We start from the raw sequence: 18,286 nt of genomic DNA, 5'->3' as shown, positions 1-18,286 counted from the left end.
ATAGTAACACAATTCTATGAATTATTGAACATAATAACCACAGCACTTTTCCCACTCCGAATCATGATTAAAAAGTTTGAGCTAATCCACTCGCTGACTTGTATACGGTCACATTAAAATGCTCAATTCTAAAATTAGCGCTGAAATATTTACTTTTTACAACAAACCCGCCGACTCTATCAGAGAACTTTCCGCTGCTGGGTATAAAAGCAAGCAGGTAACTAAGTTATACTCGCTCTCCCTGCGCATCCCGTTGGTTCCCTCGCTTAATTTATTTATGTCTCTATGTCGTGCTCCGCACTCAGGTGATGCACATTGTCACGCGTAGTTTTTACTACGTTATGCTTGGCCAGCTCGTAAAAGCACTAAGCACTTAGTTTATACTGGGACAACTGGTTAGTGTTCTGTAACGAAGTGCCCTGACGTTTCTTTAATAGTGTACGTCTTAAATTTGTAGCACAAAGTTTATAATCATACCAGCTATTCAAACTTCATTGAATTCATCTAAATCACTTGTGGAGAACAGTTAAGCGTCCGGAAATAGTACGAGGCCGCGTCAACACCTGAACGCAAATATGCCCGCTTCTTCATAGGCCATCGGTGACGGTCTCTGACCCCGACACGTGTTTGACACCGCGTGGGGACTCGCACTACGCGCTGCGCCCTTCTCACTGGGAAAGAGTGCTGGGCAATTGCGTTGACTTTGTCATTGTCTGCCGAGGCACGGAAGTGCCGCTGATGTTTTTAGCGAAATAACAGTGCTCTGAGACAATGGTACCCGGCCTGGTTCGTCGAGAATCGCTCTGATAACACGGCGTCATGTCGTCGTCGCTCACAAGCGAACGACTGCCCGGAAGACTTTGCCCTAGAGCTACTGCTTCGCTGCTTGATTTCTCCCTTTCAATATCTGTCGGCTCGTTCCCGCTTGCGTAGTTTTGAACATCGCGACATGAAAGTAATTCCGCGGTCGTTTATGTTATCTTTAGGACGAGTTGAAAGCGACAGGCTGAGTGGCCATAGAATAAAGGCAGACCTTTTTTTTTTTCTTGGTTGTTTTTTGTAGTTGTTGTTTTGTTTTTGTTTTGTTTTGTTTTTGGTTCGTTTTCATTGAAGACCTCTTTGTTTTTCGTTCTCTTTTCTCGCATTCGTCTGCCGTGGATATCACTTTCTTCCTCTTGCAATGTGACTATTTTATAGCAAATCCTTATATTTATGTCCACACAAATTCGCTTTGTCACTGTCATTTTTTTTACTTTGATAAGTAAGCTTAATTTATTAGCAAGCTTTTAAATAAAGCAACGTTCTTCCACTCCCTTCATTTGTGCTGTATTGGCGTGGACTGCTATCGCTGCCGAGCTCAAGCTCCCGTTTTGAAACATCTCGCGCTATTGAACGCTTGCTGCTATGGACCGCTGTCGAAGGAAAGCTTTTTTTGTGCCATGGTTCCGATGAGGAAATCCTGCGGTCAGCAGCTCCCCTCGTTGCCGCTGTTTCTTGGTCGGTTTGGCAAGTTTTGTCTGTTGCAGTATTTATTGACGTAAATAGTCTTATTTCTGCATTTTAGGGCATAAATGTTTAAAAACACTTAAAACGCTTCATGGTTTAAAATTTGGTTGCTAAAAAATATCGTAGGTGGCGCTGGCTGCAACATGAGTTTGTTGGGTACTGCCGCGCTCTATACAATGTTTTCATCTCAAAGAGGACCCGCACTCTTCAATGATTCGCCGCTTGCAGAAAACACGTTCGTAATCTAGTTCTGGTCACTCTATCTGCCCCTTCAAGTGGCCATTTTTCTAGTACACCTTAACGAGGGTGACGCGAGCTGAAGAGGAGGTTCTTTCCGCGCCAGAAGAGCCTGCTTTTTGCATGCGCAGCGCAACCGTGTGTTTAGTAGCAACCGGGGCGCTTTTGTTCTTTTTTTTTTTTTTTGGAGAGGTGATTGTACAGTGACGTTGCGACTAAGGCCGCTGTGCAACGCCACCCCATTACAAAGGGGAAGCCACTAAGCATCATCAACATCATCATCCATCCGAGGGCGCCTCAGTATCCAGTGTATCCCAGATTCCCTCAATCATCCTGGCTGCCATTCAATCGCATTTCAGGAGGGTGCGGACACATCTCGACCGTCCGCCATAGCTGCAGGAGTTAGAACTTCGTGCGGTCACTAAACGTGTCCCGAGAGGACAAAGTCGGCAATGGTTCACTAATTCTTGTTTAATCACCACATGGGAAGGGGCGATTAAGTGTCCTCGAAATTTCAGTTGTTTCCAAAACGTCGACGAGATCTAAATTGTGGAGGCTGCGTTTGCAGTGGAGCCAACCAAGCGCTGCTTTTGTTTTTCGTCCGTTCTATATTAATCCCCCTCTTAGCTTGCCCATAATTTGTACAACAAAGTCGAAAACTTGGTTGGTTGGCATACATTCATTGCGATTGAACAGCGCAAACGTCCCAGGAGGAGAGAAGGGCACAGCACGAATGCTTGGACCCCTGAATAAGGGAGCAACAATAAAGTAGCAATTAAGTCGCTGCCCAACGCCCGCTGCCACATAAGTACAAGAGCCTCGAGACTTTCACGCATGACAATGACGGTCGCCCAACTGCACAGTTTACGTTGCCGCCTTCCAGGCGCAAACTTTCTATCGTCAATAGCACAAACAACTTCTGCCGTTTAAAACAAAAACAACAACAACACAACCACCGTTTAGACTATTTCATCGGCGTCGCCCACCGTCTTCTCTTTTTCCTCTCCGCTTCACTTCCTTTCCCCGTTTCGAGAGTATGCAGGTTGACGACGCTTCACGGTTGGTCGGTTAACCGGGTTAGCCTCGTCAGCGATCCGCCTCGCGTGCCGTACGGGTTTATCCGAAGCGAATCGCCCCGCACCGCTTCGCTTCTTTACTTCGCCCTAAAACTGACTCAAAGCGCAGGTCGATGCGCGCTAACGCTGACCAGATAAGAAAGTCTCGGCGTGGCAAGGTAAGGCGGACCCGCAGGGGCGGCGGAGTGCGCGGACAACCCAAGAACGAAACGTCGGGATAGCGCTGCCGAAATAGACGATACCTTTGGAGCCACCATTTGTATTTGAGATATGAGACCCAGTTCCCGCAAACTGACAGCAAGAAACATTTGCAAGGAGCACCTACTGGGCGACACGCACACACGCATGTACTCACGCGCACACACGGGCTTGAACGGCAAGGATTTATTGATTGTAGGGTTTAACGCGCCGACGCTACACAGGCGATGAGGCGCGCCGTAGTGGACGGCTCCGGATTAATTTTGACCAACTGGGGATCTTTCACGTGCGCCGAAACCTCCAACACACGGGCGTTTTTGTTTTTCACTTTTATCAGAAAAGCGGCCGCCGTGGCTGGAAATCTAACGCGCGTCCTTGTGCTATGTAGCACAATGCCATAGCCACTGAGCCACCGCGGCGGATTGAACACCAAGGAAGGCATGGCGGAGGTTGGTGACAATATTTCGTGATGGAGGGATATTTGAGGATATTTGGAATATCTATAAAAAGGGGGGAGAAACACTTTTCTTCACTTTCTTTCTCTTGTTTGTTTCAATAAATCGATTTCAATTCGAAAAGATACTTCACTCCTTCCCCTATTCCTTCCTATATATATATATATATATATATATATATATATATATATATATATATATATATATACAGAAAGAAAAGCCAGCAGTGAAGAGCGCCAAGGAAGGAATAGGGGAAGGAATGGAATATCTTTTCGAATTGAAAATGAAACAAAAAAAAGAGAAAGAAAGTGAAGAATTCTCCCCTTTATATATATATATATATATATATATATATATATATATATATATATAGTATAAGTAAGGAGTCGGATACACAGCAAGCACAATAACAAACAAGGTTTACTTACGTAGCGGCAGCGGGACTTGCCTTCATCAGAGTACAGTTACATGATTTTGCTGTCAAAATCATGTTACAATCGGAGGTGAAAGTTTTTTCGGTTGTTTTGCCAGGAAAATCGGGTGCGCGTTATAATCGGGTAAATGCTGTATAGATATATATATATATCAATGTTGCAGTCGTCATATATATATATATATATATATATATATATATATATATATAAAATTCGCTATTGCGCAAAACTACTGAAGTAACTTCTATAGCTCTACACGTCACCGTCGCCTCACTCGTAGTTTTGAGAACTCAACCTTGAAAGGCGAATAGCCAACGTGTGACGGGGGTCGGAAGCAGAAGAGGCCTCCCTTCCAGTAACGCCAGCGGTCTTTACTGTCAGGCGAGACTACTGGAGCGAAATTGGTGAGACGGACCGTTTTCGTGTGGCACATATATGTACGGACAACCCTTTACTTAAGGGGGTCATAACGACAAAATACGAGCTCGGTTTATTCGAGAGACTGCTTTGCCTCGATAACAGTTGCCCCAACCTTATCGCGAACTTCGAACGAATAATGGACCTCCTCGATTTACCAGTCCTGGACGGTCCGCGGGCAGTCCGAGGACTGCGTTCGGACCGGAAGTCCCATAGGAATACATGGGAAAAACGAGTGCCGGATTGCGTCTCGGGCAGTCCGCGGACGATCCGGAACTGATAATCGAGGAGGCCCAATGTAGATGTTAAAGAAAACATGTTGTGAAGCAGTGGCGACTCCTTAGCCACTTTACGACAACTTGTTTATGACGTCACAGAACCTTGTTTGCGGTATTGGCGGCCACTCAACTAGCACATCGCTAAAACACATGACTGGACGAACGATTGTAGCGAGAACTGTAGGTCTGTTAGATCGCATCACGTGCATGTTAACGTGCAGTTAACACACTGAGAATTATGGTCTTATTGCTGGCCTATATGACGTCACTACTGCCCATAGCACGCCACTGTAGCGCGAAATTTGAAAGTATTTAAATATTTGCGTTTTTTTTTTGTTAGAAAACGTCTTTCGCGGCTGCAATGGAGCTGAGTGAGGTAGTGAGGCCTAGTTCTTTCAAATTAAACGAAGTTATATTTTGTCTTTATGACCCCTTTAAGCGCAGCGTATGAGCTGAGTAAAACCTGGTTATAACGAAATAGCTTCATCAAAAATCTCGCTTCGTTCGAAGTTTTTCATCGACTCAGGAACAAACCGCCTCCGCTTTTAAGGAAGTATCGCGTATAACGAAACCAGCTTTCGGTCCCGAGGACTTTATTGTAAGGAGTGTTTACTCTATTCGCCTCCGCGTGTGACGAATTATAGCTTATAACGAGGTCAGTTTGCTGCCCGGAGTACTTTATAGTAACGAGGGCTTACGGTAATCATCTCCCACTTCAACGAATTACCGCTCATAACGAACGAGAGTTTCCCGTCCCCAGGACTTTTTTATTAAGAAGGGTCACTGTAATCACCCTCGTCTTTAGCGAATAATCCCTTATAACGAAAGCGAGTTTCCAATTCCGAGGACTTTGTAAGCACGATGGGTTACTGTATTCGCCTTCGCTTTTAGCGATGTATCGCCTGTAACAAAACCGGTTTCCTTTTTTTAGGAGTTGGTCGGTCATAACGAGATTTCACTGTGACCACCTACGCTTTTAACGAGCAAGTATCACTTATAATTAAATCGGTTTCCTGCTTAGAGGGCTTGGTCACTGCGAGAGTTTACAATGGTTTTAATGAAAAAGTGTCCCGAAACTGGTTTCCTGTCCCTGAAGATTTCGTTGTACCAAGAGTTTACTGTGATCCCCTGCGCTCTTGACGAAGAAGTATCACTTATAACGAAACCGGTTTGCTGTCCTGAAGATTTCGTTGTGGCGAGTTTGCTGTAATGAACCTTACTTTTAACGAAGTGCCGCTTACAACAAAAGCCGGTTCCCCTACTTCGTTCTAATGAGGATCTACTCTGTGTCGCCGATAAAAGAAACAGCTGTCCTACCGCAGCGAATGCGGTGAGCGCGTACTCCTCTTTGGAGGCCACGGCCGCCGCCGAACGAGTCATCCATAAACTCCGAAGAAGGGGGAAGCGGTAGCGTCCAGGAAGCCAACGCGTGACCTAAACCTCTTTAGTACGTATACGCGTACTACACACTCGCGCCGAGGGGTCCACTGACCCGGGAACCCGGTAGCGTTCCACAATGGTAGCCACACATTCGGCAAGGGATCGAAGGTCGTGTGATATCCGCGGCTCCTTTCTTCTGTCGCCCGGAACGGGCGCAGGGGCGCGACGGAGTCCGCCGCTGCGACTGTAAATAAAGGCTTCTGGCGGAAGACGCGCGTTGGATATTGAATCGTACGATCTTCTGTTGCTTCCTGCGTACACTGAAAGTAAGACGTCGTGAAGCCGGGAAAAAGACGGGGAAAAGAAGCGACGTCTTTTCGAAGTATCATCAGGCTCAAATAGTGCGCTCAAACCGTAACGTATAGTAGACTCAGACTCCATAGTGTACGGTCAAATCGCACTTCATACCCGCCGCGGTGGCTTAGTGGTAAAGGCTTCGTGCTGCTGAGCCGACATTTCGGCACACGATGAAGTCCACAAGTGGCCAAAATTACTTTAAATACAGCACTTCCCATACTTTAGTGCGCCATAGAACGGCCTGAAATCCGTCAGTTTCAGTCTCCACGGCATCCCGCCCGGAGGGCACGTATAACAGAACCACGGTACGACCTCATAGTTTGGTGCGAATGTCAAAATAGTGCGGAGGAGGTGGACGCGTTGTTTTGTCCGCCTCGCCACCGGACCTGAGCGGCCGCGCTCCATGAAACCGCTTAGGCCTGCTATCGCGGCGGATATTTGATGACCGCTTACAATACAAGTCCTCATGGAGACTTCTATTGCAATGCTAGGCTATAGTATCGGCTGCTTTCGCATGTGCAGAATTTTCGTTTTGGCAGAGTGTCCTTCTGGGGAGTGGTTATGCTTTTATCTCTGGCTACGCCCATCAGATCGTGAACACACCAGCACTTGGTTGCCGATCGTGGAACTTCGTGTGTGAAGGGACGTCAGCAGTTTATGTCGAACGTCGGAGGGACGGGACTACGTCACCTTCTTTTCCTTACCTCGTGACATCACTCCATGTCACGCGAGGGGACAATTTTCTGCACGCCGCTCCGCGTGGTGTTCTGTGGGCGCGATAAATGAAATCAAATTAAAGTATGTTCCAAGATTCGTAGTGCATTCATACTTCCTCCAGGGTATTCTGTTGACTAAAAGAACCAAAAAGCCGTGAACCATTCCATCTGTTCTGTAAATTTGCATGTTTTTTTTTTTTGTTCCCGCGCTTGGCCGTGGCCAGCTATCTTATCAAAGTTAGAAGTGAAGCGCGCGTTTCCGTCTTTTTCTCTCATATGCCACACAGGCTATCATATGTGACAGGTTTGTATCACCTGTAATCACTAAAATAGAATTTTAATCTTTTATCTCCAATGTTCTAGATTTGGTTCGATGGTACTCGAAGTATCGGCAGACATCGAAAGATAAATGCTTGCAAGGTAAGCACCGCGGCTTCCGATTCGCCGACACTCGCAAGCGCATGTCACGTTGTTGACTGCTTCTTCGCCGCTTCTGTAATCTCAGTTTTTCGGAGGGCACAAGTTCACTGCAATAAACTTTTGTTTCTTGAGAAAAAATACGTGATGATATAAACCCCAAGAATCGGTGCCCGTCCCCTTTTAAATTTGTATACGTAATAGCTTTCCGTTTCGCCTACATAAACTTAAACTTAATCTTACTTTAATCATGAATCTTGTATCTTAATTTAAGATTTAAACCTCAACCTTAAATCTTAATTTTAGTCTTAATACGAAAACGTAATGTAAGCTTTGTATACGGAACAGCTTTTCGTGCCTTGATCTTTCAACTGATTGCGAGCGGCGCAGCTTTCGACCACTAACTTCCAGTAAAAGGTGTTACAAGGACGCGCTGTTTCTCCCCATCCATGGGAGAAACAGCCTGACGAGACCCGCATTTGAATCCACGGGAAACAATAGGGCCGGAAGAGAGCCAGCCCAACACCTGCTTTTTTTCTCTCCCATCGATGCTCCACTTCCGGCCAGCGCACGTATCTAGTACGCAGGCACGATCGGGCGTCAACAAATAGATCGTGTGAATGCGGAAGGGTCACGGGGGACCCGCCTTCTTCACGCGATCACGCCGCCCCTCACGAGGAAACGCGCGCGCGGATCGAAGAATGAACGCCACATTTAACGTCGTGCTATGGTCCCGTGTGTCCCGTGCGCAATTTCTCTCTTTTCAAGTTTCCCGCTCTTCTGGGTGACAGAGGAGTGATGGAAATGGCAAGCCAGCTTGTCGGGGTAGCTCTAGTGTGGCGGGCGGGAGAATAACGCCAGAACCCGGAAAAAGACGTGAAAATAAATGTGAACAGCGCATTCACTGGCAAGCGGGGTTTCGCTGCCCGAGGTCTAGTTCATCGCGAAAAGCGTTGCATGAGCACTTGTTGCAGTTCGCACTGGCCCGATTCGGACGAGCGAGACATGCAGTGATGCGGCTTTTTCAACAGGTTACTTTTAGCCGGGACGATGATTTATGGACGGCCCTGACTCGTGATGCGTGCGTGTGGCTTTGTTGGAGATTCAGGACCATGTACAATTTCCTATTGGCATCGGCACTTTAGCGTGAACTGTGACGCCACAGATGCATAGCTGGGGAATAGCATTGCGTGAATAATTAACTGACGAACAAATCTCGAGATCAACGTCTCATAAACAACGAAATAGTTCCTTGTGCTTCATGCGTGAGCAAATCTGTATTCCTGTTTATTCTGCGTAGAACTTAATACCGTAACAAGCTACAAAAACCTGCCCAGTGAGAATTGTCGTTAAAGGGACCCTGCAACACCTTTTTCAACTTTTTCAAAATCCTAAATGCTTTCAGAACGTAGTCAACAACATATTCCGTACTTAGATTAGGGTCTCGAAAAGTACCTCAGCCAGCTATGACTGCTCTATGCAACATCATATAACTTAGAAACTTGCTGAGAACATTTTCCCCTCTTTCCCGGTATTGACGTTCTTCGACCGCTCGAATGACATAATTACAGGGGTGTAGCGGCTACTGTCCGGCTCTCCATCAGTTGCGCCAATGAACGCCTCCAATAGCCACTTTAAAAACTTGCACCATCTTCCCGTGGGGAACCCTGATGAGGATGCGAAGCATCGGGGCGGTTCCGTGTGGTTCCATTGTGTTGCCGTTATGTTGAGTGATCTGGTGTTTAGTAGCGCCAGAGGGAATCCCGCGTCCGGGTGCACACCGGTGGCAAAGGCACGCAAGTACTGTTGTGTGAGGCGAGTAGGCGGTTGTTCTCGAGGCGCCGAAACTCGTACATCATGTTCTTGTCGATGTTGTCGTCTCTGTGGTAGAATCGGTAGTCTCCGTCAGCGTTGGTGAGGTAAAGGTTGTTGATGTTGGTGCACCGGCTGAGAGAAACATACACGCCATCCTCTTCGCAGCTTTGTCTTCTTCTCCTTCTTCTTTAGCGGTTCCCCTACGGGAAGATGACGACGGTGGTTTAACGCAAAGCTATCTCGTGATGGATTCTTTGGTTGGCCAATCCCTAGGGGCATCCTGCCACAATCATCATCAGAGGCGCTGCGGACGGGGCACGGACAAGTGACATGCCCCCGAGCAAGAGATGCTTCGTATCTAAGCGTTGGTGAGGTAAATGTTGTTGACGCTGGTGCACCGGCTGAGAGCAACGTACACGCCCTCCGCTTCGCACCTTTGTCTTCTTCTCCTTCTTCTTCTTCAGCGGTTCCCCTACGGGAAGATGACGACGGTGGTTGAACGCGAAGATATCTCGTGATGGATTTTTTGGTTGGCCTATCCCTAGGGGCATCCTGCCACAATCATCATCAGAGGCGCTGCGGACGGGGCATGGTCAAGTGACATCCCCCCGAGCAAGAGATGCTCCGCATCTAAAAGAAGGCCACAAAAGCAAAGCAGAAACGGATGGCGTATCTGCTGCGACGAGCAAATCAGGCAGTCACTCCGTGCTGGCGATAACTGTAACTTTCGCCGTGTTTCCAGGCGCGAAGGTAAAAGCGAAAGCGTTTATCAGAAGCATTGCAGAGTCCCTTTAACGCAGTCAGGGACGACGCAGGGGTCGTTTAGGGAACAACCTTTATTGAAGCGAACTTCTGCTCCGCTAAGGACTCGAAGAATGCACAAACGGCAAAGCCGCCGTCGACAAAGTGACGTACACATAGTGGTGGAGGCCAATCGAATGCTGCGGCGTTTGCCCTTCGAGCATTTATCTCTCGGCGGTACATCGAGTTAGACGGATAAGACTGCCGATGAAAGAGGAGCATTGTTGTCTAGTGACAACATGGTGATACACTCTCCTTATCTAAAAAGATACAAAGAAAGGGAAGGAAACACAGATAACACAGCAAGACGCAGCCAGACGCTGAAAACAAAACACATGAGTAAAGGAAACAGAAGGCCTGATTAGCGGCAAATAAATAAATAAATAAATAAATAAATAAATAAATAGCACGACCCTCAAAGGCAATGACGTATGGTTGCCGCACAGACAAAAAAGAAAACGAAAACTTGTCGAATGTATATTAAAAACATGGAGACAGCTGTCCTGAACGAGGCTTCAGAGCATACTTCGCCGCTACTGCCGTTAAAAAAGAGAAAACGCAAATTAAACGAAAGTGGGACAAGGGGTATGGATCGAGCGTCCGTAGAATGCCAAGATGCCGATCGCTCGCTGTAATGGATGCACATACGGGTACGCAACAACGGCGTGAAGATATCGGTTCCCCTTGCGAGATGTATGGGCGGGCTCGCGTGGCAGTAGTAGCAGGTTCTCTGAAATGCTCGCGGTCGGTGGGGCGCCGGCCACCTGTTTCCGGGTTCCGCTCGCAGCGCGAAATAGCCACGGATTTATGTGTATCGTGTTCTTGCTAGGTCACCAGCTGGGGACTGTAAGGCCGCTCTCGGTGTAACCGTGAATTGTTTTGCGTGCGTCCGCTGCGTCCGCGTGACAACTGCTGGAAGACCTGGTCTAATCCAAATGCACTTCGCGGCCATTCAAGCGTCTTACACGAGTAACGTCTGTTTCAAGGCACTCACTCTGTGTCATCTCTAGGATGTTAGAATGCATTGCTTGATTGCGAATACAGGACTCTGTTTTCTGGAGGATGTGTTATTGAAAAAAACATAATTTTCGACGGTGTCAGCTGTAAATAGGCAGTGAACTATCCGAAATAAAAAAACAAAGAAGTAAGTACTTAGATAAATTGGTTTGACGGGCATTTTGTAGAACGAAATAATTTCTGACAGGCTTGATGGACTAGCAAGCATACTTGAACGAATGAATCACAAACAAATAATGAATGAACATTGATTGATTGCGGGGTTCAACGTGCCGACTCTACACAGGCCATGAGGCGCGCCATATAGGAGGGCTCCAGATTAATTTTGAACACCTGGGGTCTCTAATGTGCGCCGAAAGCTCGAACACACGGCCGTTTTCGCTCTTCGCCTCCATCAGAAAAGCGGTGGTCGCCGCCGGGAATCGAACCCGAACACTAACTGAACACAAAAAAGCTACAGCGGCCATCCCATTACGTTCTGTCAGGAGGGAACAGAATGAGATGAGACCCGACCAACAAGCTGTGAAAAAATTTAAAACTTTAACGTTGGGAAATGCAGCAAGTGACACAAAGGTGTAAGGCATCCAAGGAAAGATTTCTCTGCGTGCTCTGCCATTGTTTTTGCGACTTTTAAGAGTTTTTATTGTTTTGCCATTTTGATGATTCACATCTTGTCTCTATCGCGCTTTGCTCGCGTTGCTATCTTGGGCCAGGCTTCAGTTTTGCTGCACCGTGACGTTCATCGTTGCAGAGTGGTTTACGGACGTCATTTGCACACCGTGCAGTTTTATTAGATAATAACCCCCTCAAATCTGCCTCAAAGGCGTTATTCCGGTACGTTATTCTGGCTGAGTAACAATAAACAGGCTACTCCATGAAACAAATGGTGATTTAGAACAATTGCTTGTCCCTGTCTTCTTTTGACTATTTGAGAATCATTCACCGAGTGCTCGTTTCGTCTGACAAAATATTCGCCCGCTAAGACAAGCTGACCAGTACGAATAAAAAACGTTAGCATATTTCCGTTGCGCCACCAGACACATTGCGCATGCGCAGACAACCTTTGCAAGGGGGGCAACGCGTAAAAACTTCACAGCCGCACGTGCACGAGCCCCCTGTCGGTTCGAGCGGACACAAGCAGCTCGGTAGGCGGCATTCCAGACGTCCTGTTTTTCGATCGTAACGACCACGCAGCAGGAGACACGGGCAAAGGGCGGCCTTTCCCGTCTGTCTCGCTTGTTTTTCGTCTGCCGGCAGAAGATACGCCAACCTGATGGCACGTGACCTATCCGTCTGCACGTGAGGTACAGACGCCGGATCATAAAAAACCCTCGTCTGCACATCTAAAGAGACGATAAAGACAAAATACAACATTGCTTGGTTTAAAGGAACTAGCCTTTGGTAGCTTACTCAGCTATGTTCCAGTCGCGATAGACGATTCTTTAACCGACAAAAAACGGAATATTGAAGAACTTTCAAATTTCGCGCCACAGTGACGTAATACGGGCGGGAGGGATGCATTACAGGTCAGCACAGAAACATTTATAGCAATGTTTTAGCGGCACGTTAGTGTTAAAGTGGTGTCATCGAATAAAACTAGAGGCCCTTCTACAATAGCCCAATCATGTTTCTTGGTTGTGGCTTAGATGGGCCGCCGCCAATCAGTTAAACAAGATTCTGTGACGTCATAGATAAATCACCAGAAAGTGACTGGGGTGTCTCCCCTGCTTCATCTGTTTTCCCTATTATCTCGATTATTTGTGTGAACATTTTGATAAGATTGCTATAATTTTTAAAAGGACAAAAACTATTCTTTATTAAACCGAACTGGTGTTATACTGTTCATAGCCTTTTCACTGTAAAATGGCTTACAACTTTAAGCGTGCTTCCGTCTATAGCTAACACACTTACACCCTAGCAAAAACACAAGAAAATACCCTTGTAAAGGTGTTAGAAAGGATAAAACACCCAGTAAAATGGTGTTTTCATGTGGTTTTCTTTAAGTTGTAGGGGTGTTAGTGATGCTTCACACCCTTTTACAGGGTGTTTTCTTGTGGTTTCACCAGGGTGTAACAGCGTAACACTGTAAATTGATTTACACCCTTTTTGTCTATAACTAAGACCCTTACACCCTTTCAACAAAAGTAAGAAAAACACTCTTTGGAAGGATTTAATTACCAATAAAACACCCTCTAAAGGGGCCTGTCCTTTTTTTTCCGAAGGTGTAGGGGTGTTATAAATGACGAAAGACACTTAATGATGGTTTTATTTGTTTTGTTCTCTAACGTGTAAAGGTATTAGTTATAGAATGTGTAAATTATTTTGGAATCTTCTCACCGGAAAACAATTCCGACGCAACAGAGAGGCGCGCGAGAATCTGTAAAGCACAACATGGTCGGCAACTTCCGCTGAAGCCCGTCACTCTTTTTGTAGACAGAGGCCGTGCAGTATCTCCTCACTCGCTCGGTTGTTTGCGAACTCGAGCGCTCACCCCGCACGTTTCGTGGCCAACGTTGACGACCTCTGCACAGCGAACACGAGTGTTTTACGGTGTCACGTCTATCGCCGAATGCGCGCGCGAGTAAAGCAGGACGGCGATGTTTTTTCTACGCGCTCGCCACAGCTGTCGTAAAGAACAACAACGGGAAATGTTCCACTCCCGCTGTGGAATATTACGGCGCTGTTTTTGACTAGGTACAGAGCCCAGACACTTGCAACGAGACCAAAAAAAAAACGCTTCATAAAAAATGATGACTAATTTAGAGGCAGCTGCGCAGTCGAATTGAAACGTCCGCACAGCGTACTTCCCTATAAATCCCACCCTCTACACCGCGTACTCGCGGCGCCATCTGTAGAGGCCACCGACTAAATGGTAATTAATTGGCGGGTTTATCGTTACCAATGTGACCGACTGGCAGGTTACCCGCGGTGACCCGCGGGTAATGGCCCATCAATAGTGAACCGCGGGTCACCGCTCTCTGGTGGAAGACGGCCGGTGGCGCCCTGGTGGGTCATCAGTGCGTCATCAGTGCGTCACTAGTGGGCCACTAGTGGCTGGTGGGCGGCCATCCCGTCGTATCAAGTAGCCCTCCAGTGAAGAAGGGGAAGTTGAAGAAAGGTATATTAGGGCCTAGGGGCACGTTTACTCAAAACAATTCACTTCTTAGGCTTCACAAAATCTTGGACAGCTAGCCTAACAACATTATATGCTCAAATGTTTTCTAAGCGCTTGAACGATTCTTGAAGATACTTTTCTTTCATTTTTTTGGCAACAGAGGTCTAAACAGTTTATAAGCCGAATGTGTGTGACTCTGGTTGCAGTCGCACTCTTTTGCTATAGTGCAAAATGAGCTGTCTTGAAAACTTGCAAGCGGGGAAACGTGACACGGTATTGGTTACATGGGATTATTTTTCATCTTAGGGCATTTTCACGTTGTAGTAGCACTTCTTTTCTGTTTTTACTGGCCCGCGAAGTTAGTAAACTGACAGTATACAGCAACGCTAACACGATAAGAAGGCCTTGAGTAAGAAACCAGAGCATACATTGCTTTTACAAAGTCATTCGAGGCTGTTCATTCCTTAATATAATCAACACTGTACTACAAAAGAAAAGGAACCATTGCAGAACAGGTTCCGTTGAAGAAAAAAAATGAATTTAACTTAAGATTTTTTTCTATTTGTCAAGGGCTCCTAAGCGGGATTGATGTGGGGCCCCCTTACGCTGCACTTAGCCTGTATGCGCCGACATTGCTACAAAAAGAAGCACTGCGTCACCGACGACCAATGTCCTTATCGATTCAGAAAAGTCGCTCTTCTGGAAACGATGTGGGCAACGTGTACAGCTACCAAAAAGGTTGGAAAACTTTGCCTGCGGGATGCAGAAAGCGCGACGTTTCAATGGTGGACACCGTCCATCCATCGAGATTCTTTAAAAATTCCTTATAAATTTCATTGATATTTGATCGAAATACACCAGAAACACTGTACGTTTTGCATTTGCATTCTCGTGACGCTTGCCGGTTGCACTTGCCTCAGAGCTAGAGAGAGGGCAGGGTGTTTTTTTTTTTTTTTCTCAAGGAGAAGTGTGCAGCAAGAAAGGACAACGTCCATAAACAGCGCGCCGGTAATAGTGAGGCGATGTGTAAATATAATTGAAAAAGCTCTGGCAGGTATGTCTACCGGATGAATACCTCAAACGGGAAACATGCTTGTGTTGTTGTTGTGCTAAGTAGAGAGGTAGCTTATGTGCAACTCACCAGGAAGAAACACCGTTCTTAGTCGACTTTCGACGGCGTCCTGCGCTCCTGCACATGAGAGACAAGCATTTATAACATTAGTGACAAATGTAGGTGCACATATTTTGGTTGTAAGACACATGCGTCGCGTTGGTAAGCAGCTTAGAATTTACAGCATTATAATATACACTATTTCGTTTGATTTCGACAGTTACGCTTGATTTGAATTATTTGTGACCTGTAAACGTTTGCTACGGCCTGGGGCTTTATAAAAAAGACGCAAAAAGGAAGCACTTAGAAAGTGAATGGACAATTTATAAGGACTTCTACTTAATATTAAGTAATATAAAACATGCCCACACAGTAAAAGCGCTGTGAAGTGAACTGGAGATTTGACACACTGTTCCAGCCACAGGCCGACCGTTAATTACTCTTCGCTCTCAAATGCTCTGCAAACTATCTGCCAAGGCACTTCCCATTGTTTCGACCAGGATGCAGATTTGTTGTTATAGCTGATGGCAATGTAGTCTCGCAAACGCTAACTTCTGGTTATGTCAGAAATGTATGTCATAGTTTTTTAATACAGTAGATGTGTGATAATGCGAACTCGGAGAGACTCCACAATGTTATTTGACTTATCAGAAGTTATAATTATAAGGTTCTCTTCTATATATAACTCGGGGAAACATGCCAACATGTGTTGCAATGAAACATATTTAATAGTACAAAATTCACACACAATTACATAAGTGCTATTCACAATTTGAAAAAAATAACGAATGGATGACTGCTTTGTCTTTTCACGTACGTTCAAAACAAAGTTGTCGATGCCAGCAAGGGAGCTAGTTCTTTGCTTTGACACGCGTATGCATGCAATCGGCTTTATTTGTGACTGTTGGTGATATAGGAATGCAAATGTGCAGGTAGAAGCGACAAATGTAGCACGTATTTTCCAGCAAGCACAAGCAAAAAGTACGAGTTGACAGAATTTACATAATGAAGTGCCTTTAAACTACATTAGGAACATGGCTCACCAATCGAAATTGTCAAATTTGTTTGAATTGACAGATATTTTGAATTATAGCGAGTGTACTGTATTTTAGAAATTCTCGCTGTTCTAACGTGAAATGATCTGACCTGTTTTACTCAAAATTAGGCAAGATATTTTGGAGAGGCATGTCGTGCCGTCTCAGAGTTCAGGTTTTGAGTAAAGGGTCCAGAGAAAAAACATTGAAGTCGTTCTACTGCACGTGGACGCGGGTTCGATTCCCGGCAGCGGCGGTCACTTTTATGATAGAGGAGAAAAGCAAGAACGCCCGTGTGTTCGAGATTTCGGCGCACGTTAGAAATCCCCAGGTGGTCCAACTGAATCTGTAGCCCTCCACTACGGTGCGTTGCGTCGGCCCTTTAAACCCTACAATCAATCAATTAAGACTTCCTACTAAGGGAACTGCACGAGGTAGCGCTCGAGCAGGAGAAGTGCGCTTGGTTATTGTGGGTTCCTTGAAGTTTCTTTTTATAGTTAGTTTGGCAGCCGCTTCGGAGTCAACGAGCACACGCTGAGCTTGTGGTCGTTTATTACGCTGTAGTTATGATCAACGAGCGCCACGGCGACCATCGACATCGGTCAAAGTGCTGCGCGTCCATTCTATAAAACTGTTGAGAGACAATAACTCTTGAAGATAGGTGCCCTGCACAAAGATATGGAGTTAGAGCCACTAACGAGAAACCGGCTAACCTCCCCTCCATTTTGTCGTCCTCTGCGCATCCTGTGCAGCCCCCGCGCTCTTCCACTGATACATACATCGATCCAGCCACTTTTGCTAATTGCGCAGTAGCCACAGTGCAGGATACAGGCCGAGCTACGTAGTGAGGACCGTGCACGAGGCGCCTCGAACATTCCCTCCTAAAGACCGACGTTACTGGGTGCTGACCCTATAGCGATCCGTTTTCTTCCTGACGCGGCATTCGTTACCTCTATTCATATGATACGACAGTTGTGACCTTGATTCATGGGCTGCACACCCCGACAGACGCAATTTTACAAGACGGGGCACACAGTGCTCTAGCGCTAAAACCTTAAATGACTGCGTGCTAAGCGCTTCATCAACCATCAGCCATTAAATATTACAGGCACTACAGTCAATCAGGCAAGTTGATAATGCTCTGACCAAAATTGCGCTGCGCCTTCATCCAGCAATTCCCATGAATCCTTCCAGACTTCCTGAGGCATGAAGCGGAATCGTACGAGAGCTTAACGCAGCATTTTAAACATTTTGAGATCGTGCGGTTAAACGCAGTGAATGTGGCATTTCTGTTTTTGGTACGTATGACGGCCGTTCCAAATGATGTTCCTCTACGCTTCGCCCGCGATTAAGTGAGCCGAGATTGAATGCGAAGCCGCTACACACCTTACGTATACATCACCTCACTTGTAAACAGTGCAACAATATAAGACGCTCAAAAATTTTTTTTGAGCGACTTATATTGTTGCACTGTTGCTGCCAATGTTTCTTTATAATTACTATATCTGTATTAACTCATTGAGGGTGCCGCTACAGTAGTTGACTTTGGGACCCTTGTCTGGAATTCATTTCAAGTAAACAATCAAAACAGGAAAAAGTTCAACACTTGCAAAACAAGATCGGCAGATCCAATTCCCATTAAGAGTAAATGAGCAAAAAAGTGATCAAAGACTAGTCAGTCCTTTCCTTCTGTACTATTATTCCTGGGAGTTCCCAATGCTGGCGCGAGTGAAGATCCTATGTTTACAAACCTCAGCATTCAAATGTCGCAGCCTTCAGTTTCCGGTCAACTGCAGCCCAACGTTGGCTTCACAACATCATTAACCGACGATGGTTCTAGCCACGACACGAGGCATTTCGTCAACACCGCCCTCAGCACAAGCATTCGCTCGGAGGCTGTAATGCCTGTTAAGTGCCTCCAT

General features: G+C 46.1%; 1 protein-coding gene across 1 annotated transcript in view; it reads right to left on the bottom strand.

Annotated features, from left to right (window-relative positions):
* Positions 1-18,286, bottom strand: part of LOC144148097 (prestin-like) — a 246,147-nt gene that overhangs the window by 93,070 nt on the left and 134,791 nt on the right. The window contains exon 2 of the mRNA XM_077679686.1: positions 15,361-15,408. The gene's annotated coding sequence lies outside the window, so the exon portion shown is untranslated. The remainder of the gene's footprint in view (positions 1-15,360; positions 15,409-18,286) is intronic.

This window comes from Haemaphysalis longicornis, unplaced genomic scaffold, assembly GCF_048455015.1.
Source record: "Haemaphysalis longicornis isolate Haplotype H1 unplaced genomic scaffold, Haemaphysalis longicornis Haplotype H1 scaffold_76, whole genome shotgun sequence".
In the NCBI taxonomy this organism is placed as follows: Eukaryota; Metazoa; Arthropoda; class Arachnida; order Ixodida; family Ixodidae; genus Haemaphysalis; species Haemaphysalis longicornis.
This window is presented reverse-complemented; position numbering and strand designations above follow the sequence as displayed.